This window comes from Leptonychotes weddellii, chromosome 3, assembly GCF_054177405.1.
Source record: "Leptonychotes weddellii isolate Sample4059 chromosome 3, ASM5417740v2, whole genome shotgun sequence".
NCBI classification, from domain to species: Eukaryota; Metazoa; Chordata; class Mammalia; order Carnivora; family Phocidae; genus Leptonychotes; species Leptonychotes weddellii.
The window spans coordinates 47343265-47367725 of record NC_138371.1 but is presented as its reverse complement, the minus strand read 5'-3'; the positions used below and the strand labels follow the sequence as shown (position 1 = coordinate 47367725).

The window sequence follows — 24461 nt, the reverse complement described above, 5'->3', positions numbered from 1 at the left end:
GTATCATTTTTCATTCCCACTAGCAGTGAATGAGAGTTTGTATTGCTCTGTGTGCTTGCCAACATTTAGTGTTGTCAGTGTTTTGGATTGTATCATTATAATAGTTATGTAGTGGCATCTCATTCTTTTAATTTGAAATTCCCTAATGACATATGATGTTGATTATCTTTTCATATGCTTACTTGCCAACTATATTTCGTCTTTGGTCAGGTGTCTGTTCAGGTTTATACCATTTTTAAATTGGGCTCTTCATTTTCTTGTTTTGAATTTAAGAGTTCTTCGTATATTTTGGATAACAGTTCTTCATCTATTTTCTCTCATTGTGGCTACTTTTTGAATTCTGATGCTTTATTTTTAGCACTGTCACAGATTTATTCTTTTTGTCAGTTTTTACTGTCATTCAAATGGGTTCATGGGAGAGAGGTGAGATAAATATGGATATTCAGTTGATTATTTTGAATCAAAAGTCCAGTTCCTTTTTAACAATGAGTAAGGAAAAAAAATACTCCTTTTAGAAATATTTGTTTATTTAAACTCATTTTGTTTGTGTTGTCATTTATTGAAAGCTTTACCATGAGCCACATTCAGTGATAATGGCTTTATATACATTTTGTCATTTAATCCTCATGTAATCCTTAAAGGCAGGCATTACCATTCCCCTCTTAGAGAAAGAAAACTGATGTTTAGGAAAGCTAAATAATTTTCCCCATTTATACAGCTAGTAAATGATTGATTTGAGAGCTAAACCTACAGTTGATTGTGCAAGAAGCCATGCTCTAATAATTCTGCATGCTGCTTCCCTATTCTCTTTCTAAATTAATACTGCCATGATCCATTCAGTCTATCTAGTACATTTATCTGCGAACACTTATTACTATTGCCTGTTATGAGCTGGGTACTTTTCAGATGTTGTATTTATATAGATGAACATTCATTCATTCTGCACCCATTTTTATCCTTGAGGGGTTCCTAGTTTAAAGGGAGGTTGACAAGTAAACTGCTAAATTACAGTACAGCAGACGCAACACAAGCAGTCCTGTGATAACCTAGAGATTGAATGTTTATGACAGATTAACCCATCAGTATTCAAGATTAAGGTAAATAGAAAGTAAATATATTAAAATAATTTTTATTATTTTACACATAGGGCAGAGAAAATATTTCCTTCAATTTGGAATGAATAGTATATAAGAAAATACTGAACCACTAGGCCTGATTGGAAATACTGGAATTTCAGACTGATCACAGTCATCACCAATATTCCTCGAGTCATATGTCATTCCATTACAAAAAGGTGATACTAATGAAAACAAGTCAAACCATTAGGAGTATATAGGGGATAGGTAATGGTGCTTTGCTCTTGTTTTCATTCTAGGAAAAAAAAAAATCACTTGATCATGAAGAAGCAACTGGACACTTTTTTTTTGGATCACACCAAAATATTAGTTTCCCTACTATTTTTCTGAGTCTGAATATTACTCTATTAACAAATGACAATTCTTGAAACTTTCAACCTAGCTTTATACTTTATTGGAAAACATGCCAGGAAAGCACTTCAAAAGTATTGAACCTTACATGGTTCTTAATTCCACAGTCAACCTAAGACTTTCAGAGTCAGTTCCTGCCTTAAATATTCTGAGGGTGCATGTCATTTCTTTTTCTTTTTAGATGCAGGAGAAGTAAAAAATAACTCATGATACCAAAGATCACAGAAGAGTGTTACATCCACACAGTCATAGTGAGCACTATGCCCTCATTCTAGCCTTTCTTCAGAAACCATCTGACTTTCTAATAGACATATTTTAAATCATAAGTATTAGTGTTATTGTAGCTGAGAAGGAAGATTCAATAGTTTTCCCACAGGGAACTTTACAATGTATAAAAACATAAATGAAGATTAATTCGGTGTGTGTAAAACAAATTGGGGGGTGGTATTTTCATAAGGCCACCAGGCTTAAGAAGTAACTTAAAAAATAAATTTGGAACCCTGGCTTTGATGACAGGGATAGAAATGATTCATCTATTTGATGTTACAGATTTCTTGAACTATTGAAAAATTTTACCAAAAAAAACACAAAAAACTGTATATAGCAGCTATTAGAATGCTAATGGTCTTGGAAAATAAGAATAGTGTATAATAGCATGTATGACCTGGGATTTTATTTGTGGCATATTGGTTTAGTTTAACATTAATTCACAAGATATACATGGAATTCTGCTTCTTTAGTAAAGTTCAATATAGAGTTTAAAAATTATAGAATGTCCTTTCTAACTTTAGGATCAGACAAAGAACAGAGGTAAAGATCCTATGATTAGTGAGGTCTTGGGCTCTTTTAATAAAAGAGAGTTCAAAAAAAAAAAACAAAGCTTGGGAAAAAAAGCAAAAACTCAAACCAGTTATTTCTTTTCTTGTAGGCTAATGTGGAAAAAACTGGAGAGGAAGTTGAAAAATGGGCAGCTGTGAAACATGTATGATATCAATCATTTACACAAGTTTTAATTTACATGAGAAATTAGAAGATTTTTATAATTCTAATTGAATTGCTTGGTTGTTTTCAAAAATACAAATCTATGTTTTTGAGAATACAAATCAATAAGATGTGTGGTTTGGAGGATTTAACCTCATGCCACATGCTTGTTTGTTTGGCCTCAACAGCTCAGGGAGTTCTGTGTGGTAACTTAAGGAAACCACACTGTGTAACTAAAGGATGTCAAAGGGGTAGAAAGCAAAATTAATTTACAGCCTTGCCAGCTTCACAGTATTGCTGTTCAACAACATCGTTCAATGCTGTCATAAGATCTATTTTCAATATTTCAATGTTTCAATAAGGCAGTGCCTCTTAGTGATCATTTTAATGGTATAGCAAACCATTTTTCTCTGCTTTTCCCTCTTCTTGTTCTACATTATCTTCTGGAGTAATCTTACACACACTTACGGCTTTGATGACCACCTATGTTCTAATACATCCAAATTTATACTCAGTCTAACTTCTTATCAGATCAATGGCATACTGCTTCCTGGATATCCTCATTTGGACATTCCATACGTACCTCAAACATATCCCAGATTCATTCATCTTTTCAGTCTTCTCCCTCATCCCAAGCTCCAAATCTGCAACTTTTCCTGTGCTCCTGATCTCAGTAAATAGTACAATTACCCACTCACACATTCAGACATGAAACCTGATCATTATTTTCATTCCTCCTCTTTCCTACGTCCAATGGACCATCAGGACCTGTCAATTCTATTACCTGTGTCTCGAAACTATCCACTTCTCTTTGATCTCAGTAACATTACAGAAGTTTAGGCCTCATCCACTTTCTCCTGGATTACTGCAACAATTTTCTAATTATTGAAAATACCATTTATGTGCAATTTGTCTAGGATTTCCTTACAATGAAGCAATTATCATTGTTACTATAGTTTATTATAATAACAATAATAATTATTATTATTGTTATTATTATTCTTTTAGAGAGGGAGTCAGAGAGGGGCACAGGGAGAGGGAGAGAGAGAATCCCAAGCAGACTCCACACCCAGCATGGAGCCTTTCGCAGGGCTCGATCTCATAGTCCTGAGATCATGACCCGAGCTGAAATCAAGAGTCTGATGCTTAACCGACTGAGCCACCCAGGCACCCCCCCATACCTTAGTTTTAAACAAAGTTTGGTCTTGGTCTTTAGCTGTGAATGACTAATTTAGGCACAAAATCCTATCCTTGCATATAGCTAAACCTGTATATGTGCTTTGTGTACACGTTACTCGCCAGTGATTCCCTACCTGAACTATGAAGTCAGTTTTTTGATGGTTCCCAAAATATGCCTTTTGGGAGCTTTGATTTCAGTTTCTGTCTGAATTCAATATTACATTGCTATTATAGCTGAAGAACCATTTTCAACTTATGCAAAAAAAAAAAAAAATGCCAGCCCAAGAAGGAAATAGGTAGGATGTTTATCGTGTGTGTGTGTGTGTTTTAATGAATAGTATGTTACCCAAGTTGAAGGTCATAATTCCCAAGAAGCACTTCTAACTGGAAGAGACAGAAAAATAACCCTCCAAATATTTTGAGTAGGTATCCCCACATACGAATATATTACTTCTCTAAATGTGATTGTTACTTTCCAGTGTTGAGAAAAAGACGTGCAGTACATGTACCTGTATCTTAAATACCATGGTCATAATTTAAAAATGTCTGTGTTGTTCAGCATCTTCTAGAGCAAGCTCAACTTGCCCATTTGAGTTAGTATATTTTTACTTATACATAATATGTGCTAAAAGCCTGAGAAGATAGAAAGGTGAATCAGACATGGCTCCCATTCTAGAGGAAACTAAAACTAAAAATTGGTTAAAAGTAAAACTAAAATAGCAGTATACTCTCCCCACTCCACAAGGAAGATCTCAGACCACTAGGTTAATTGATTTAATTCAATACCAACATGAGAACATAGTTTTTCAGTGCTTTTCACTTCTGTAAATCTGACCATAAACTATTAGAAAAGCTACAGCTTTTGAGGCATATATCTTTATATATTGTAAAAATCAGATGCTGGTTTGGTCTAGTCAATTAAATATTTGGTAAACTCAATGAGTAAAACAGGAATGATCATTTAAACTGATTATTTGAAATGGGTTTTGAGTAAAACAACCATTGACTTGATCTCTTGTTTTTATTGTTGAATTAGTTATTAGGTTATAATTATATATTTTTATATTTCTAGTCTAATTTCAAATATAATATTAAAAAAACAAAAAATACCCCATGATGCTTTAAATATATGTGTTCAAATATCTACCAGTAGGCCCGTCAATAGAAATATGACACTCATTCACAGAGGAGAAAAAGTGGAGCCACTTGTCAGCTCTACAGTACTCCTAATTGCAAATAAGAGTGAAGAATTTTGAAGTTTACATGTACAAGATGTGCTGAAAGTTCTAATATAAATTATGAGAGTCCCTAAGTCCTATGTTTCCTTATAAGTCATCCCCTTACAATATTTTTAATGAGTGAAGGCAATGCATCTTGTCACAAAAATAATGTAAAAGAAAAAAATATTTGAAGACCACAAATGCAATTATTTCAAGTTAAGACCACATCATAATCTTGTTTCTTTATATATAGGTTGTTTAGTCAGTGACTCTACCTTGCACAGCCAACTTTCTAAAATCAGATTTTTATTCCTTGAAAATAATGCAGTATAGATGATGTGTTGACAAGAGTCAACAATCATAATCTTAACTAATTAATTTTAGGATAGAAATGTTATGAGCTATATGAAAACATTCTGTTTATACACACACACACACACACACACACATGTACACACAGACTAAATACTTCTAAATCTGATTTTGTAATCCATCACACTTAAAAGTAGAACCCTGTACATTAGCATGTTAAGTAAAGTAGATAATAAATAAAGTATATGTGATTTATATATTTACATATTTTATTTAAATATATACTAGTCATATTTGCACTTACAAGTTTAATTATTACTTCTATTTAAATAAGTGAAATTATATTTCAGTCATTAAAAAACTTGGTTGTCTGATTCCTTGCCTAGTTGAAGACTAAGATTTTGGCATAAATCTGAGATTATTTTTCTGAATATCTTAATCCTCTATGTGGGAAATGTACTATTTTTATTTGAGAAACTCTAAGAAATAACCTCCTGCAGACCGGCCGGGTTCTAAGTACAAATATTAACTTAGTTAACGATCCTGACAACCCTATACAGTGGGAACTCTTATAATGCCCAATTTACAGATGAGGAAGTGGCTTACCATAGGCCAGACAGCTAAGTGGCAGAATTAGGAGTCATGTGGCAGAATCAGAGTCCATATGCCAGTTTGGAAAGGACTGGCAGCCCTATCACAGCAGGTTTCATTTATTAATTTGAAGTCAAGGGCACAGAAAAGAATAGCCACACCTTGGTATCTTGGCTGCAGGACATCCAGTGACCTGGAGTCTTTGCTTCGAGTTGTTACTCTGTGTGTTATCCAAGAGTTGGAGTCACGTCGTACCTGCCCCTCTCCTTGGGCCGTGTCTGCAGAGCACCTAACCAACCAGCAGGCAATGAAGGGAAAGTTGGCATCAAGCAGGAGCCCTTTTCTTTACTTGACACAGAGATGACCCCTTTGTTATCTTTCACTGACTCCACAGATGCCGTGGTATTTGGTTAGCTATGGTTACAAACTGGTTTTTGTGGTAAGTATGACTTTTGTGATTCTTTGAAGTCTCTGCCAGAACTAGAGATTTGAGTCTCTATATCAATTGCCTCCATTAATGATGTAACTTTGTGAATTTATCTAGCTATAGATCATCACAGAATGATGTTTAAGCTTCTTCAACAAGAGATTGAGGACTACTCTTTATTACTATAGGATGTTTTTCACTGTCTTCTAGAATTTAAGTTAAAAAAATATAGTTTCTGTAATGATGATAAATGTTCTATTCTTTTTCACAAGCTTGGGGAAAACACATTAGACTTTTTTGACTGTAAGTGAAGACTCCTTATGCTATAAGGGAAAACAGGGTTTCAAAGGGCAATAACTATACTTAGTATGTAACTTGCTTTTTTCATTTTACTACTGTATTTTGAATAATAGAACTTAGCTGAGTGTTTGGATTTAAATTACTCCTACCTCTTGAATTGCTGTTCAAACGCCCTGAGATCACTCTATGTGTTATGTGAGAAGGTAAAGAGCCCTAAAATTGCCTCAGAAATTTTATTTTTCTGTGTTATAATTTAAATTTGGTAATTTCCCTCAAGAATAATAGAAATAATGTTCAATGATAAATAAAGCTTGTGAACTTAGTTGGTTTTCTTTCCCACACTAGGGAAGGGAGCTGATATTCACTGTGTCCGCAGCATGCCAGACATTTGACCTCATTTAAACCCCACACAAATGTATGAGATGGATATTTATTCTCTCCATTTTATTGGTGAAGAAATTGAATCTCGGAGATATTAGGTAAATTGCCTAAGGCCACACAGGCCCTAAGTGGGATCCATACTGGGGTTATCCTGAACTCAACAATTGTGTTCTGTCCATCACAATACCATATATTTGGGGATTTTAAAAAATCTTGGTTATTTTCATTTTTAAATTAATCACTGATATCAACAGTGTACTTTAAAGAAGGGGAACATTTTTTGAGAGAGAGAGGGAGCCATTCACTCTTTTCATTGGAGATATAAAAATTATGCTGAATAACTTGGCAAGTGCCAAGTTTTAAACTGAGAAGTACCAGTATGCTTAGGTAAATACCTCTTTTGAAACAATTAAAATGTAGATTGAAGTCCAAGTGTGAAATGTGAGCCTTTGTATCCTGACTCCTGTGGAACCAGTGCACAAAGCACAGTAGCGTGCACCTCAGAGTCCTCTGATGGATGACTGGGGGGGATTACACACAGCCATCAGCAGGTGAGAGGCATCAACGGTTACAGCTCAGTTTCCTTGACCTCCAATCCAAGGCAGACGCTGAGTAACTGCCAACAGAAAAGAAACCATTGTATAAGAGAATTGCTTAAAATACTTCGGTTGTTCTCCCTGCAAAGTGGAGGCACTGTTTGTGGTTTGGAGAGCTATAGTGACAGTTTGAAGCGGTTGTACCAATTTTGAGTGTATTTATATATATCTCTTATGTGGTGTGCTTTCTTATCTTGAAGAGCATGTGTTAAAACAGTTGAGGTATGTTGACAAAATGGGGTCTGTAAGGAAAGCACAAGTCTTGACATTTCCTCGCTTCATAATTTGTGTTCAGTTGGTCCTGTGAGTGTTGATAAAGGACAATGCTAGTGCCTATTTGTGATGTGAATATACCAGTTAAAAGATGATCAATTATGGATTTATTTCTAGTTTTCTCCATCTCTTGGCAGCTGTGAGCAGTACTGTTCCAAATTATCATTAGATTATAGAAAGTTTCTTACTTCCCTAGATAAATAAAATATAAATACAGTTTCACCCTGCAAAGAGATTATTAAGCTAATGTTACAAAAGATTTATTAATTTTATTGTAGTTAACAGTTCATAATACTGAACAGGAGAACTCAAGACAACTCGATTTTAGAACCTAATGATGTCTTGCAAATCACATATTAAGTGCCCAATAAATATTTGTGAAGTAAATATACATGAATAGAGTTCTTGCTGAGAGTTCTCATTTCTCAATTATATTTCCATTTTTATGTGTGAAGTGGAAGTATTTATTTCTAACAGTTTTGGTGATATCTTTCAAAAATCCTTGAGCCCTTTAGACAAAAATAATACTATTCTACCAATCACACACACGTACACACACACACACACACACACATGCACCAACCATGAACTTCAGGTATATTTGGGAAGGTAAGAATACCTGCTTTGCCTTTGGCTTAGTAATCAGCATCTTCTGCCTTTGATGACAAAAGTAGGAAATGTGCTACTTACTATTTACCACGAATGTTTACTATCTATTTTCTTAGGTCTGGTGTACAAAACTGTTGGTAGGGTTTCTGGATAGGCTGAGTTACCACAAGCAAGCAACCCTACACCTAGGTAGGGTGGTTTTAAACAGCCAATTCACAGGGTCCAAGAAGAAGGTGACTTTTCTTTGCCAATATCAATTATTTTAGTGTTTTGGGAGCAGGGTTGATTAGACTCAGAAGACATACCTAGTCCCTTACAGACAATTTAGTCCAAATATTCATGTTTATTTGATGCATAGCTTGGTAAACATGTCTGAGAGTTTTCATATTACTTTTCTTCCCTCTCACTCTTGATTCAATTCTCAATTCTGCCTAAATATCAGACTTCAAAATTTACATGGTCTTAACTTGTGCCTTATATGTGCCTGGTAGGAAGCTTGATAATGAATTTATTAAGTAAATATTGGGTGTTGAATAGTATAACATCGCACCAAGGAAGAAGCTCCTAATTCATAACTCCTCACAAGTTAGATGTTCCTAATGAAGAGTTGGGTTTTATTGGAAGGAGATGTTTTGTGATTTCACATACGTAGAGAATGAGATGTAGAGATTGTTCATACTGCAAAGATGTAAAAAAAGAGAAGATGGGCAGAGTACAATGGATGAAGAAGGCAGATATATGAGGAAAAGAGAAGAGCATTTATTATTTTGAAAACTTTTCTGTAATGTCTTAAGATACATGTTTGAAAGAACTTTGCTCACAGCTGCCAAGAGATTCAGAAATAAATCACAGATGAAAGAGAAATAGAAAAGGTAGTGAATTATGGAAAGGAGGGAATTGGGATGGAGAGGATGAAAGAAAAATGTATAGAAGAACAAAGGTATTTGTAAATTAGCTGTGAATTTCTGCCTTTCTTGAATTTTGAGAATCCTCTGGTTTCATATTCTCTGCTTCTTTAGACAGGATGTACATTTATAGACTGTTTACTTTAGTAACTGAAACCTTTGCTTTTTTCCTCTTTGAAAAAAAATGAAATGTGAAGTTAGAAGGGAGAAGTTTGTTCACAGCTACTTAAAAATGCAAACCTCATCTGGGGGCCATTGTAGAGATTCAAAATATTCTTTAATGATCTAAAGTGACAAAAATTTAGAACAAATATGCTATTCTTATTGGCTATTGAGATTTCTTAGATCTCTTTTCTATAAAATATTTTGGTGATATCAGTGACATTTGAGTGAGAACAACTTTTAGTATCAGTAATGGTAGGTTTTTGCTTTACAATTATCTTAATATTCTTCTGATAAGTCAATAACCACACATAGCCCAATGGATCTAAGGACACTATGGCTAGGTTCCTTGAATTGAAGAAACATCTCACTACTTGAAAACTGTCTCCTTGCTGTGGGCAAAGTGTTGGGCTCTGAAGACACTCTGTCTGGGCTAGAGTCCTAGGTCTGCCTCTTACTGTCCAGATAATCTTGGGAAAAGTTATTTCTTCTCTCCGAATTAATAAATGCAAAGAACTCAGAAGAATGTCTGACATATAAGAAGTATTTGATAAATTATTTATTACGATGCATTGCCTGATATAGATAGAAAAGACCACAAATCACTTCAAAACATTAAAACAGAAAACTATAAAGGAAGTAAATAAGGGTGTTTATTGTCAGGCAAGGTGAGGATTATTCTTTAAAACTAAAAATTCTATCAAAGTATTTTCTGCATAATTAGTAGTTCAACAAATATGTGCTGAAAAGCTGGGTGGCTAAACGAATAAAATCTAAAACAAGAGCTACTCACCAAAAAGTAGTTATTGAGATATGAAATGAGCTTATAACTGCATTAGGTCCATTTTGGGTAGAGAGAAAGTATCAGACCTAACTTATGTCTTCAAGTTTGTTTTAATTAGTTGAATAGAGAAGATCATATATATGACAGACAAAAGCAAATAATAGGCACTAAATAGGTACTTGAGTACTCATTAAATGAATAACGAAAAAAATCCAAAACAACTATAAATGGTAATAGAAATATAAGGAACTATAAAGTAGGCATTCAGAGGATCATTAGCACCAAATGGGTTGATATAGTTCAGAAACTGGGATTCAGAATGGTATTTAAAGAATGTATAGATTTAAGCTTGTCGTTCTCAACCCTGGTAGCACATTAAAGTAGTGAACATCCAGGTTCTACCCCCAAGAAAATCTTGTTTGACTGATCTGAGGTCAAGCCCAGGCATTTATATGCTTTAAAAGCTACCAAGGTGAGTTTAATATTCAGTCAAAGTGAGTCTCTGGTATAAATGGTCAGGACAGAGAAAAAATTCCAGGCAGGGCTGGGGGAGAGGGATGGTAGTATGGAGGAATCTGTGTGTAGGGCCATTAAAAGGTATGTAGTGGCTCAGAAGGATGCTAGACCGAGGCTAGACTGGCTTAATTTTGAGGTACTAATGTCCAAACTGGGGCAGCCTGGATGAGGATAAAAGTAACAGATATGTGACTTTCTCTTCTGCATGGGCTTTGACTTTAGATAGACCCAGCTTAATCCCACCCCCCACCCCCGGGCAGGTTGCATGATCTCTATATACCTTATATTTCTCATCTAGTGGTTGTGGCTCTCATAAGGACCTTGGGGACAGAAAGGACATGGTGAAAGGAAATGCTAAGTTAAATGAGTTAAAATACTACTAGGAAAATGGTAATGTCACAGCAGAGACAGGAAGATGGAAGTGCCCAAAAGGGAACAAAAGCAAGTCACGTGCTTCACGAGTTTGTAAGACTGTATTTCTAGAGAAATAAACCATTCAAAAGAATCTCCAAACAAAATACATTGTGGATCAGAAAGCAGCTATTTTATGGAACAAAGTAAATCCCCTCCCCCGAGCTCCTCCCTATAAATTCTCCCTCAAAACTGATCATACCAACTCAGAAATGAAACTAGAAATGTATAAGTCAGTTTGGGCAAAATAAGAAATGATCCTCTTGAAAGTTTATTTGGTGTTTCAAACATTCATTTAGAAGCAGAAGTATGTAAGTCCCTTGAGAAAATGCAAAATGAAAATGGGAAGTACTGAAAATGAAAGCCACATACATTTTGTAAGAATCTGTTCTTCAAATTCTTTTAGTAGACTTTTCTACGTAAATATAATTGAAATAGTCAGACTTTCTGTTGAATGTTATCTACATGGTGACACATACTAGTATTGCTTTCTAGATTCAAGAAGTATGGTTGCTTAGAAACATATTAAATAACCATCTCAGCACCCTTTAGACCTAGTATAAAAAGAACAAAGAGTGCTAAGTGAGGCAGAATGATCTGGAGAGGAGTTGACCTATGATTAAATTTTCTCTTTATCTGAAGCTGTTATATAATTTGCTAGGTCAGCTTTCGATATCATTGGCCTAAATGTTTCTATTATTTCCATGCATTATAATGCATGTTCACTCATTTTATCGCCACAATAACTCTGAAAGATAGAGTAGATATGTTATCCCATTGCACAGTAGGAGAAGGTGCATTATAGAGGGGGCCTGACTGTGCCAAGAAAATGTGTCTGGCTAAGGAATAACAGTGACCAGGCTAGAACCCAACTTTCTTGAGTCTTAGTGTGATATTGTTTTATTTCAGACTATAATATTCACTCCAGTGCTCTTTTTTACTTTTAAAATCTTTTTTTAAATCACTTTTAAAATCACAGTCAGTAAAAATCATCCCTGTATCTCTCTTCAGGTTGATAGAACACTAGTAAAACCAAATGTATTCATTTTGTGGAATTATGTATGACTTGGACTCTGACAAATGTTACTTTCTGAAGGAAGCGATATTTCATATTTTCAATAGGTACAGACTTGGTTTTAGATAGATTCAGCTTAAATATCCTGGACAATTTGCATAATCTCTATACACCTCAGACTTCTCATCTATAAACTAGATAATTTGTACTTTATATTTGTGAAGGATTTTATCAAGTGAGAATGCATGTGATGTTCTTAACACACAATAGGCTCGATACATGTTATCTATGTCATTTTGAAGTCAAAATAACTATTTCATAGTAATATAAGTAGATTTTATTGATTTATTAAGAAAACTGTACTTAAAAAATAACAAAACCCACATTGTAACTGAAGATACTCTGAAAAAGAATTCAGGTTAAAAGAGGGCAAAAATACATAAAATATAAAAAATACAATAAAAATATCAACACACATTTTTATGAAGCTAGATAAATTGGTATTAAAGATCACGTAGAAAAATAAATGTACAAGGAGAGTAAAAAAAAAAAACACTAAAAAGAAAAGCTATATGGACAGCCACATGCAAAAGAATGCAGCTAGACCACTGTCTTACACCATGCGTAAAATTAATTCACATTAAATGAGAGGCTTGAACATAAGACCTGAAACCATAAAACTCCTAGAAGAAAACATAGGGGGGTAAACTCCTTGATACTGGTTTTAAGAATGATATTTTGGATTTGAAACCAAAAGCAAAGACAACAAAAATAAAAATAAATAAGGGGACTATATCTATGTAAAAAGCATCTTCACAGCAAAGGAAACCATCAGCAAAATGAAAAGGCAACCTACAGAATGGGAGAAAATATTTGCAAATCATGTATCTGATAAGGGGTTAATATCCAAAATATATAAAGCACTCCTACAACTCAATAGCAAAAAATACAAACAATCCAACTAAAAAATGGGCAAAAGATCTGAACAGACATTTCTCCAAAGACACACAGATGGCCAACAGGAAGAGATGCTCAACATTACTAGTCATCAGGGAAATGCAAATCAAAACCACAATGAGGTATCACCTCACACCTGTTAGGACAAATGCTGATAAGGATGTGGGGAAGAGGGAACCCCTGTGCACTGTTGATGGGAATGTAAATGGGTACATTCACTATGGAAAACAGTATGGAGGTTCCTCGAAAAATTAAAAATAGAACGAACATATGACCCATCAATTCCACATCTGTGTATTTATCTGAGGAAAACAAAAACACTAACTTGGAAAAGATATATGCACCCCCCTTTTCATTGTGGCATTAGTTACAATAGTAAAGACATGGAAATAACCTTAGTGTCCATAAATGGATGAATGGAATAAAGAAGTTGTGGGGAGATTATATATAAAATAAAAAAGAATTGTGTACACACATAATGGAATGTTATTTGGCCAGGAAAAAGGAAATTCTGCCATTTGAGACAACATGACTTAGACCTTGAAGGCATTATGCTAACTGAAATAAGTCAGGAAGAGATATACAAATACTATATTATCTCATTTATATGTAGAATCTAAAAAATATATATATAAAAACCCAAAACTGAACTCATAGATACAGAGAACAAATTGGTGGTTCCCGGAGATGAGGAGCAGGAGTGGGTGATGGAGGGCCAAAAGGTCCAAGCTTCCAGTGACGAGATAAATAAGTCCAGGGGATGTAATGAACAGCATGATCTGTAGTACTGTATATTTGAAAGTTTCTAAGAGAGTAGATCATAAAAGTTTTCATCACAAGAAAAAAATTTTGCAACCATGCGGTGATGACGTTTAACTAAACTTATTGTGGTAATCATTTCACAATATATGCACATATCAAATCAGGTATGTTGTACATTTAAAACTAATGCAATGAATACATCAATTATATCTCAACTAAAAAAACCAAAAAGCACACATACAAAAGAAAAGCTATAAATGGGGACTAGCTCTAGCAGACATTAAAACCTACTGTCAGTCATTTATAAATGAAATGATGTGGTGCTGGCACATAATGAAGAGATGGACCAGTGAAATTAAATGGAAATTGTAGAAACAAACCCAAGTACACATAGAACTTCAGTATGTATGTGTGTGTGTGTGTGTGTGTGTGTGTGTGTGTGTATATACATATATGCATTTCCAAATCCCTTGCCAAACCTGAAAATCTGCCTTTTCTCTAACTCTTTTCCTCCACTGCTTGGAGGCACTATCTCATAGTTGGACCTTGATTTCATTCCTTGCTTGTGGATTTTGAATTCACTCTATACCAGTACTGTTCAGCACATCTTTCTGTATTAAAATCTGCACTGTCCAATAGAGGGGCTATTGAGCTTTTGAAATATGTCTAGTACTACTGAGGAACTTACTTTAAAATTGCTTTAAATTTTATTTTTTTAAATTTTATTTTTTTAAAAGATTTTACTTCTTTGAGAGAGAGAGAGTGAGTGAATAAGAGAGAGAGAAAGAGAGAGAGAAGGAGCTGGGGGGGAGGGGCAGAAGGAGAGGGAGAAGCAGATTCCCCATTGAGCAGCAAGACCAACGTTGGCCTCAATCCCAGGACTCTGGGATCATGACCTGAGCCGAAGGCAGATGCTTAACTGACTGAGCCACTCAGGCGCCCCAAAATTGCTTTAAATTTTAATTAATTTATATTAAAAAGCTACGTGAGACTTGTGGGGACTCTACTAGATGATCCAGCTTTATACTCCAGGCTCCTGTTTAATTCATACCAGTGTCTAGCATGGTACCTGAGGGCCGACTGGTTTTTATTTTTTCAGCCCCTATTAATTCCATTACAAATACTTGGCAGGTGGGCTGGTTACACCCTGATATTCAGCTCCATCTCGGTGCACAGTCAAGGAAGAGAACTACAGCTGCAGTAGGTGCTTCTTGCATGGCTTTTTCCTTAGCCAGGCATGAGCTGGTTTAGTCTTCACCATACAGGCTTGCAAAAATCCACTCTTATTTATAGGAACCTCACAGTATTGCTTTTATATAATAGTGAATAAAAGGCAAAAGCAGATATAATTGTATTTATTCACTTGCTTTAAGGAAACTCTAGGTTTCTTATAGTAGTATTTTCAGCTCTTTTTATGGAGAAATTTGTCTTTGAGGCAACATAGGTGGTCAGTGGTTTACATCAATACTGCTCTCGAAAGCAGAACATCAGATGGGAAGGCTCAAGAGCAACAGAGGGAAAACAGTAGAATTTCGAAAAAGAGTTTCTGTTACTCTAAAACTGGTTCAAGTCAGATCGTCAAAGACAGCTTTGGGCAAAGTCAAGTAAAATGGTAAGCAGCATGTTGGCTTGGAAAGAGCTAGTGCTTAGGTCCATACTTCCAACTCTCCTGTTCTCTTCAGCTGTGAGAGGAAAGCTGCTCAGCTTCTCAGCATCAGATCTTTATCTGGCAAAAAGAGAAGAAGGGTTGTATTGTGTAAGTGTGGTTTGGGAACTAGAATAAACTCACGTAAATAAATGGTCAACGAAGGTGAATTTCCCTCTACCCCCGACCCTTCCCACGCTACCACTACGCCAAACAGGTTTTGTAGAATTTCTGGAAACCACCCAAATACCCTCTCTTTATAAATGAGGAAATTGAGTACGGTATGTACATAGACAAAAGTGATCCCAGCAGCAGACTCTAAAAAAGGAGATGGTGGGCGCTTGGGTGGCTCAGATGGTTAAGCGTCTGCCTTCGGCTCAGGTCATGATCCCAGGGTCCTGGGATTGAGTCCCGCATTGGGCTCCCTGCCCGGCGGGGAACCAGCTTCTCCCTCTGCCTCTCTCTCTCTTTCTCTCTGTCTCTTAAGAATAAATAAATAAAATCTTTAAAAAAAAACCCAAAAAAGATGGTAAGTGTCATCAGCATCACACCCACTGGGTGCTCTGTGCCACCACCTTTGAAATCCGTACTCACTGCTGGAAACTCAGAAACACAAACCCTTAAATCCATGTTTTGAGTTCTCCTTTCTTACGCTGTGATTTTCGATATTTGATTTTTCTTCCGGTATTCAGTCACTTAAATTAAAAATTACTACCCCAACATTATTTTATCTAGTGGACAGACAAGTTCTTTGCTGTCAGTATTTAGAATTATCTACAACTTTCTCACATCTAATGTGAGTTTTAATGGCTTATCCTGAATTTTAATGCACACAAATAGCGTTCACTTTATTTTTTGTTTTGTTTTGTTCTGTTTTTTGTTTTCTGTTTGTTTTTCAAAACTCTGGGTGAACCTCTGTGACGTCATTGATCATGAGACCCAGCATGGAGATGTCTGCTTGTGACAGAGCACCTGTGTAATCACGCAGTAGAAACACCTTAGTCACGTGGGGCGCCTGGATGGCTCAGTTGTTAAGCGTCTACATTGGGCTCAGGTCATGATCCCAGGGTCCTGGGATCCAGCCCCGCATCGGGCTCCTTGCTCGGCGGGAAGCCTGCTTCTCCCTCTCCCTCTCCCCCTGCTTGTGTTCCCTCTTTCGCTGTGTCTCTCTCTGTCAAAAAAAAAAAAAAAGAAAGAAACACCTTAGTCGTGTTACTTATGAGAGTTAGTGTTTTATAGCACAGGGTTAAAATACAGTATCAAGGAATAGATCAAGTATTTGCTTAAAGGAAAACTCCACAAAGTAGTACAGTTTGGGCGTTTGTTTTGTTCGGAGTTTATTATGCTTTTGACTTACAGCAGCTATAAAAGCCATTTCCCTTTTTCTTCCTGTTTCCTGATTTGGGTATTTGAGTTTACATAGGTAAACATATAGAAGACCTTTCTTGTGTCAGGTTAATTTTCTCATATAGAATTTTGGACCTTAGTTACAACTTAACCTAATGAGAAATCATTTTTGCTGTGGTATTCAGATATAATAGAGCCTAAGAGAAAGACAAATTAAAGATTCATGATTTTTCTGTTTGTTATGAGGCAATAAAACCGAAATACTGTGCATAGAATATGACAAAAAATAACATATAACTAACATTTTACCAAATTTTGGAATATAGCCAGAGTATTATATTTTCCCATTTTTACTCCTTGCAGAAATGAATACGGAATTAGAGAATATGGACACGATTGAAAAAAGACATAAAATATAAAAAATCTAGTCCAATGTATTTAATTTCTCTTGAGTGAAGTTGTTCATGATAAATATTTTTCATCATTTATACCACTTTTACAATTTATTGGGCTGTCTTTTAAGATTACCCCCATTTTATTTCAAGGTATGAGGAAGGAGATTAAGAAACAAGAATATTGCTCAGTGGTATCACTCTGGAGATGAGCACTGATTACCCCTAGGAGGCATATGACATGGGTAGTTTTGTCATCATCCATTATTAGGGACTTCAAACTTGTAGACATTAGCAACAGTGTGCTTTATTCTTTGAGGAGTCATCTGGTTTCCCCATCCTTCACTTCAGATATTATTTCCCTGACAGTTTCTCTTATTTTCTTTTATTTTCAGGCTCTCTCCCTTTCCCATCATCTCATACCTATCCCATATTTGTATGTTATTTATTTATCCATCCATCCATCTTATTCAGGAAGAACTCATAAGATGATAAGGCTAATATTAATCATAAAGGGGAAAAGATCCCCAAAGAAGGATTTCATTCACAGTGCTGAATTTTTGCCTCTATTTTTCCTTTATAGATGATATTTGGGAAAAGTTCCAAGATGAAACCTCCCCTGAACAATAGCTTCTTAAGTGAAGCTATTTTATAGCTGATTTTCTCCCTTTACAATATTAAGCTTTGGTGCAATATTTCTGGGCACTTAACCTCTCACTCCTCAACAGGAATCTCTTTCTTTATTGAGAGTAACAAAGCCAGGAGAGGAAGCAGGTGTTCAGCAGTCACAACTGGGGGTAAAAAAAAAAAAAAAAAGAATGAAAATCTTTATCCCCAATCTATCTAGAGCATAATCTTTTTAAAAATTTGCCTTCTTAGCCATTATATTGTCAGGTTCATTCAATTTCCTTAACTGTGAGTGTACTCTATCACCTTGTCAGACAATTTCTGGAACATCCTATTTTTTCTTGTTCTTGCTAATGAGAGGGAAGCCCTAGGCGGCATACTTCTTTGGCACAGCTCATGCCCTGACCCAGGGGTAATGGGCCTAACTAGAGTAAGGACAAAGGGGGCTCCCAGGAGCTTTATCATTAGTCCTTTATAATCATAGTCTGTAGTAATTCATGGATCGGTAATCAAGAAGTCTAATTTTGAAACAAGTTATTTCAATAATATGAGCTAGTTATAAAACCATAATGTATAAATTAAATTGTAATACCATAGGTCCACTACTTTTTATTTCCTAATTGAATGTAAAGTGATCCAAAATGATGTATAGAAATAATTAAACTTTCTAAAGTGATAAATTAGTGAAATTAACTTGTTAATTATTGTGAGACATTGAAATATTAGAACTCTCCATTCAGATAGAAGAAAATACTGGAGAAATTAAGTGATGATATCTTTTCTTATTTTTCTCCTATATTTTATCTCTTTTTAGAGTTCTGAATTCCAAGATCTACATTTTAAAACTCTAAAATAAATTATTTGATGGTTTCTTTTCATTCAGAGTCATTTCAGTATGCTTTCTTCAGTCAAGCACAGAAATGTTTCTTAAATCAGGTTGCATTTCACATGTCATAAAACACCTTAAGTTGCAAAAAATAAAAAAAAATAAAAACACCTTAAGTTGCTAACATCCTGTGAAAGGGAAAATGGACATTGTCATATATTGTCATGAGGGCATAAATTGGTAGAGCCTCTGTGAAGAGCGACTTGGCAACATACATTAAAATATGAGAAGCATGTAAAAGTTGACTTAGAAGTTCCACTTCTAGGTACTTATTTATCCTCTATATATACAGGTTAATGTGCAAAATGATGCATGCACAATGATATGCACTGGAGCATTTTTATAATACTGAAGATTAGAAACAACCCAAATGTCACTAATAGAAAAGCAGTAAAGTAAGTTTGCTGTATCCATACTGTAGAATGACATAGAAGTGTTAAAATAATAAACAATACTAATAAAATGATAAAATTATTAAAATATTAATACTACCATTTATTGAACAGTTAATTTGTAAATTTTCATTTAATCCTCATAATATCCCTATGATGTATATAGTATTTTTAATCTGATTTTATAGGTTAAAAAGCTGAGGTATGGAGAGGTTTCCTATGGTGACCAAGACAGAATATAGTGAGGCCAGAATACAAACCCAGTCAGTCTTATTCTGTGTTATACTATATAAACAACTGTAAAGATTTATAGAATATGTACCTATTTGTAAAAGAAATCTATATTTAAAAAGAGAGGGAGGGAGTTTATACCCCTAATTTATCCATAGAATATAATCCTTTAAAATTATGCCTAAGTATTTTATTGTTTGTTAATGCCCGTAACCTTTCATCATATAATCAAAAGTAAGTATTTTTCAATGACGGTTAAGGTTTTATAAGTCACACATTGCAGAGCATGCTATGCACTCTTCAGTATGGTAGCCTGTAGGCGCATGCAGCTCTTGAGCATTTACTGTATAAAACACTCACCAGATTTTGAAGATTTAGTACAAAAAAGTAAAATATCTTATTAGCAATTTTATTCATTACATATTGAAATAATATTTTTATTATACTGGGTTAAACAAAATATATTGTTAAAGTAAATTTCACCTATTTGTTTTTACTTTTTACAATGTAGGTATAAAAAATATTTAAAATTACTCACATTAGGGGCTCCTGGTTGGCTCAGCTGGTTGAGAGCCGGACTCTTCATTTTGGCTCAGGTCATGATCTCATCAGGGTCATGGGATCAAGCCCCACATGGGGCTCTGCCCTCAGCTGGGAGTCTGCTGGAGATTCTCTCACTCTATTCCTCCCTCTCCCTCTCTCAAATAAATAAATGGATCTTGTTAATCTTAACTTCTTAATTATTGTGAGACATTGAAATTCACATCATATTTCTATTCGATATGAATGATCTAATGCATTCAGGTTTCATTGTACTTCACTTGCCTCCCCTTCTGCATTATTTTTCCAGCATGGTGGTTATCAATACTTGATGTACGTTAGAATCACCTGAGAAACATTTAAAATACACCTGAGCCCCACTAAGAAGTTCTGAATTAGTTGTTCTGGGCTGGGGTCCCAGAATCATGTTTATTTTTTATTTTCCTTTTTTTTTTTTTTAAGACTTTGCTGTCTAATACAAAGCCAGAGTGGAGAATTACTGCTTTAAGCCTATGAGCCTAATGCAATTGTACAAGGAATTTAATTTTTCAAAAGGCATTTCTTCCAATAATATTTTAGAAGTTAAGTTTTGCATTTTCTTAACTAGGTAGGGATCTTTATTTTGTAGGGCAATACCAAATAGTCAGAAGGCAGAGGAAATTTTTAATTAGAAGAACATTCAGAATTTTTTTGACTCTGTGCTTAAATTTGTTTGATGGCTGTTAGAACAAAGAAGTCTTTTTTTTTTTAAGATTTTATTTATTTACTTGTCAGAGAGAGAAAGAGAGAGGGAGAGTACAAGCAGGGGGAGCGGCAGACAGAGGGAGAAGCACGCTCCCCGCTGAGCAAGGAGCCCGATGCGGGGCTTGATCCCAGAACCCTGAGATCATGACCTGAGCCAAAGGCAGATGCTTAACCAACTGAGCCACCCAGGCATCCTTAGAACAAAGAAGTCTTATCCATATTGCCGTTTGTCCTCCAGACATGGCCATGTAAAACATTTAAAACACTTCAAATAGAATAAATAGAAGTTTCAAATCTGCTATGACTGTCAGAACTAAATGAGGCCAAGAGTACTCTTTCAAAGATGATATCTTTACAAATCATAACATAGAATTTCCTGGCCCCAAATATTCCCAGTGTCATATAAATGGATTGTGGTAAACATACTAATAGAATCATTTGTACCCTTTCAGATAAGCCCCAGTTTTATAAGATGCCACTAAAAGATGATCCTTATACATCATTGTATTCCATGGAGCCTATATTCAGCCTCTCAATTTTTCTATCATTTTTCATAATTAATTTGTTGGCTTCTCTGCCACAATGTGCTCCACATTTTGACTCCCAATGTTTATTGAATGGTAGTGATAGAATACGGCTGATTAAAAAAAAAAATGAAGGAAAAAAAATTGTGACTTATAAAATTACCTATTTTGAGGGAGGAAGAAATTACTTATAAAATCTGAGTTTTTTCTGGCTTCTTTGATATTAGCTACATAATTGTTTTATGTTTATAAGATGCTAGAAATTGAATCCATAGGACTCAAAGTTTTATTAGCATTTGAGCTATTAAAAAGTTACCTCTATATGGTTTAATTTTTTTCCAAACTACTGAAATTCTCTTATTTGTTGACTGTAGTGACAAGCTAGAATATAAATTCATTGAGGGCCAGCACCTATCTTCCCCCTTTCACTACATCTCCCCAGTGTCGAGTAAAATAACTAACACATGCATTTTTTTTTAAAGATTTTATTTATTTATTTGAGAGAGAGAGAATGAGAGAGAGCACATGAGAGGGGGGAGGGTCAGAGGGAGAAGCAGACTCCCCGCCAAGCAGGGAGCCCGATGCGGGACTCGATTCAGGGACTCCAGGATCATGACCTGAGCCGAAGGCAGTCGCTTAACCAACTGAGCCACCCAGGCGCCCAACACATGCATTTTTTTAATGAAAGAAAAATAGAAATTTATTGCAATACTTTGAAGTACAATATAACCCCATTGTGATAAAATTTCTTAATAATGGAGTGAAGTTGTAATTCAGTCACTCTGAATTTAGCACTTTTACTGTTTCATTTTTACTCCTGAAAATTTTTAAAAATAAAAACTTTAAATGTTTATAAATATTTTAAAATTAAATTTTAAGTATTCTAAAATATGTTTAAAATGAAAATAATTTGTTTTCAAATTTGGGGAAATTTTCGAGCTTTAATTTAAGCTTGGCCTACCAAATATTCTTTCAGTTTTCAGTGGCAAAATGGCAGCTCTTTAACATTTTGAAAAAGATACAACCGCTGTAACTTTCAAACAAATGGTAGTGACATATATTACCCATTTACAGAGGTTGAGTTATTGTAACGGAGTGTGACCTAATGTGCTGTGAGAGTACCTTGAGTTAAAGCATGTGAACTGAGCTACAATCACTGTAGCAGCCTTTTATAATAGGGGCAGCTTCGTACTAAGCTTCTCTGGGTGATAGTTCAGACTCAAACACTATGTAACTGTCTCCTTTGCTCTTACTTAATTACCTAGGGACTAGAACTGATGCGCTAATATGCAAATACAAATTCTAATACTAATACTCTTAGTTAACAACAACAACAAAATTTTAAAAAGCCACTTTTAACTATGAAAATCTAGTGGATGTCATTATAGTGGTCAAGATTTATTGTTTTTCAGGGGCACCTGGGTGGCTCAGTCATTAAGCGTCTGCCTTTAGCTCAGGTCATGGTCCCGGGGTCCTGGGATCGAGCCCCGCATCGGGCTCCCTGCTCTGCGGGAAGCCTGCTTCTCCCTCTCCCACTCCCCCTGCTTGTGTTCCCTCTCTCGCTGTGTCTCTCTCTGTCAAATAAATAAATAAAAATCTTTAAAAAAAAGATTTATTGTCTTTCAGGCACTATGCATGGATAATATCATCTAATCTTCACAACAACTCTATGATGAAAATACTAGTATTGTTCCTTTTAAGGATTAAAGAACTGCAGGTTAGAGAAGTTATGACACTTGCTCAGTGTTCTGCAGTTAGTGTTAGAGATGAAATTTAATCACAAAAAAATCTGACTTCTCACGTACAGTTTTAAACATTATATAATGTTTCTAAATGTATCATATGCATACAGTGGGATTTAAGGTTAAAGTATGTAGTAGATAAACTTTTTACAAAGTTACTTATTGAAATGTGTATTTTTGAAAGTTTAACTTTTGGGGTGCCTGGCTCAGTTGGTTGAGTGTCTGACTCTTGGTTTTGGTTCAGGTCATGATCTCAGGGTTCTGAGATAAAGCCCAAAGTCAGGCTCCATGCTCAGTGCAGAGTCAGCTTGAGATCCTCTCCCTCTCCTTCTCCCCCTCCCCTGCTTGCACACTCTCTAACTCTCTGTTTCTCTCTCTCTCTCTCTCTCTCTCTCTCTCTCGCAAATAAATAAATAAATAAATAAATAAATAAATAAGTAAGTAAATAAAATCTTTAAAACCCGGCTGGCTCAGTCGGTGGAGCATGCGACTCTTGATCCTCAGGGTTGTGAGTTTGAGCCCCACATTGGGTATAGAGATGACTTAAAAGTTTAACTTTTAATCAAAACTATGATTCCAAAATATTTTTGCACGTGGAGTGCCTGGGTGGCTCCGTCAGTTAAGTGTCTGCCTTCAGCTCAGGTCATGATCCTGGGGTCCTGGGATTAAGCCCCACACTGGGCTCCTTGCTTAGTGGGGAATCTGCTTCTTCCTCTCCCTCTGCCCCTCCCCCTGCTCATGCTCTCTCTTTCCCTCAAATAAATAATAAATGACATCTTAAAAAAATATATTTTTGCATGGAATGAGGCTAAAGTCAGCAGAGTGGGAAACCTACATAGGCCACCTAAATTTTATGGTGGTGCTCAGGCATACCTATTAAAACCCCTAATAGTTAAGCTTTTAGGGTGTAAGTATAATATGGATTGTTTGGTCGCTAAGATAGATGCTCATATAGTGAATTTTTCTGTTATTATGGCATTCCTTTTGGTGAGGCACCTATATCTCATTTTAATATGCAAAATACCAATTATAAATTGCAATTGAGATTATACACACTTTGGTTTTCTTTCCTCTTAGCCTATCCTGGATCAGTGCTTTAACAATAAGCCTTTTTTTTTTATTATGTTATGTTAGTCACTATACAGTACATCATTAGTTTTTGATGTAGTGTTCCATGATGCATTGTTTGCGTATAACACCCAGTGATCCATTCAGTATGTGCCCTTCTTAATACCCATCACCAGGCTAACCCATCCCCACACCCCCCTCCCCTCTAGAACCCTCAGTTTGTTTCTCAGAGTCCATAGTCTCTCATGGTTCGTCTCCCTCTCTGATTTCCCCCCTTCATTTTTCCCTTCCTACTATCTTCTTTTTTTTTTTTTAACATATAATGTATTATTTGTTTCAGAGGTACAGATCTGTGATTCAACAGTCTTGCACAATTCACAGCGCTCACCATAGCACATACCCTCCCCAATGTCTATCACCCAGCCACCCCATCCCTCCCACCCCCCACCACTCCA

The 24461-nt window shown here is 35.5% G+C and overlaps 1 long non-coding RNA gene across 4 annotated transcripts in view; it reads left to right on the top strand.

The window, feature by feature from the left end:
- LOC145720510 (uncharacterized) overlaps positions 1-24461 on the top strand; it is a 284127-nt gene that overhangs the window by 163332 nt on the left and 96334 nt on the right. Inside the window, exon 5 of one of the 4 annotated variants that reach the window (XR_014143493.1) lies at positions 2416-2469. The exons of the other annotated variants lie outside the window; for them this stretch is intronic. This is a non-coding gene — a long non-coding RNA (uncharacterized LOC145720510). The remainder of the gene's footprint in view (positions 1-2415; positions 2470-24461) is intronic. 4 annotated transcript variants of the gene reach the window in all.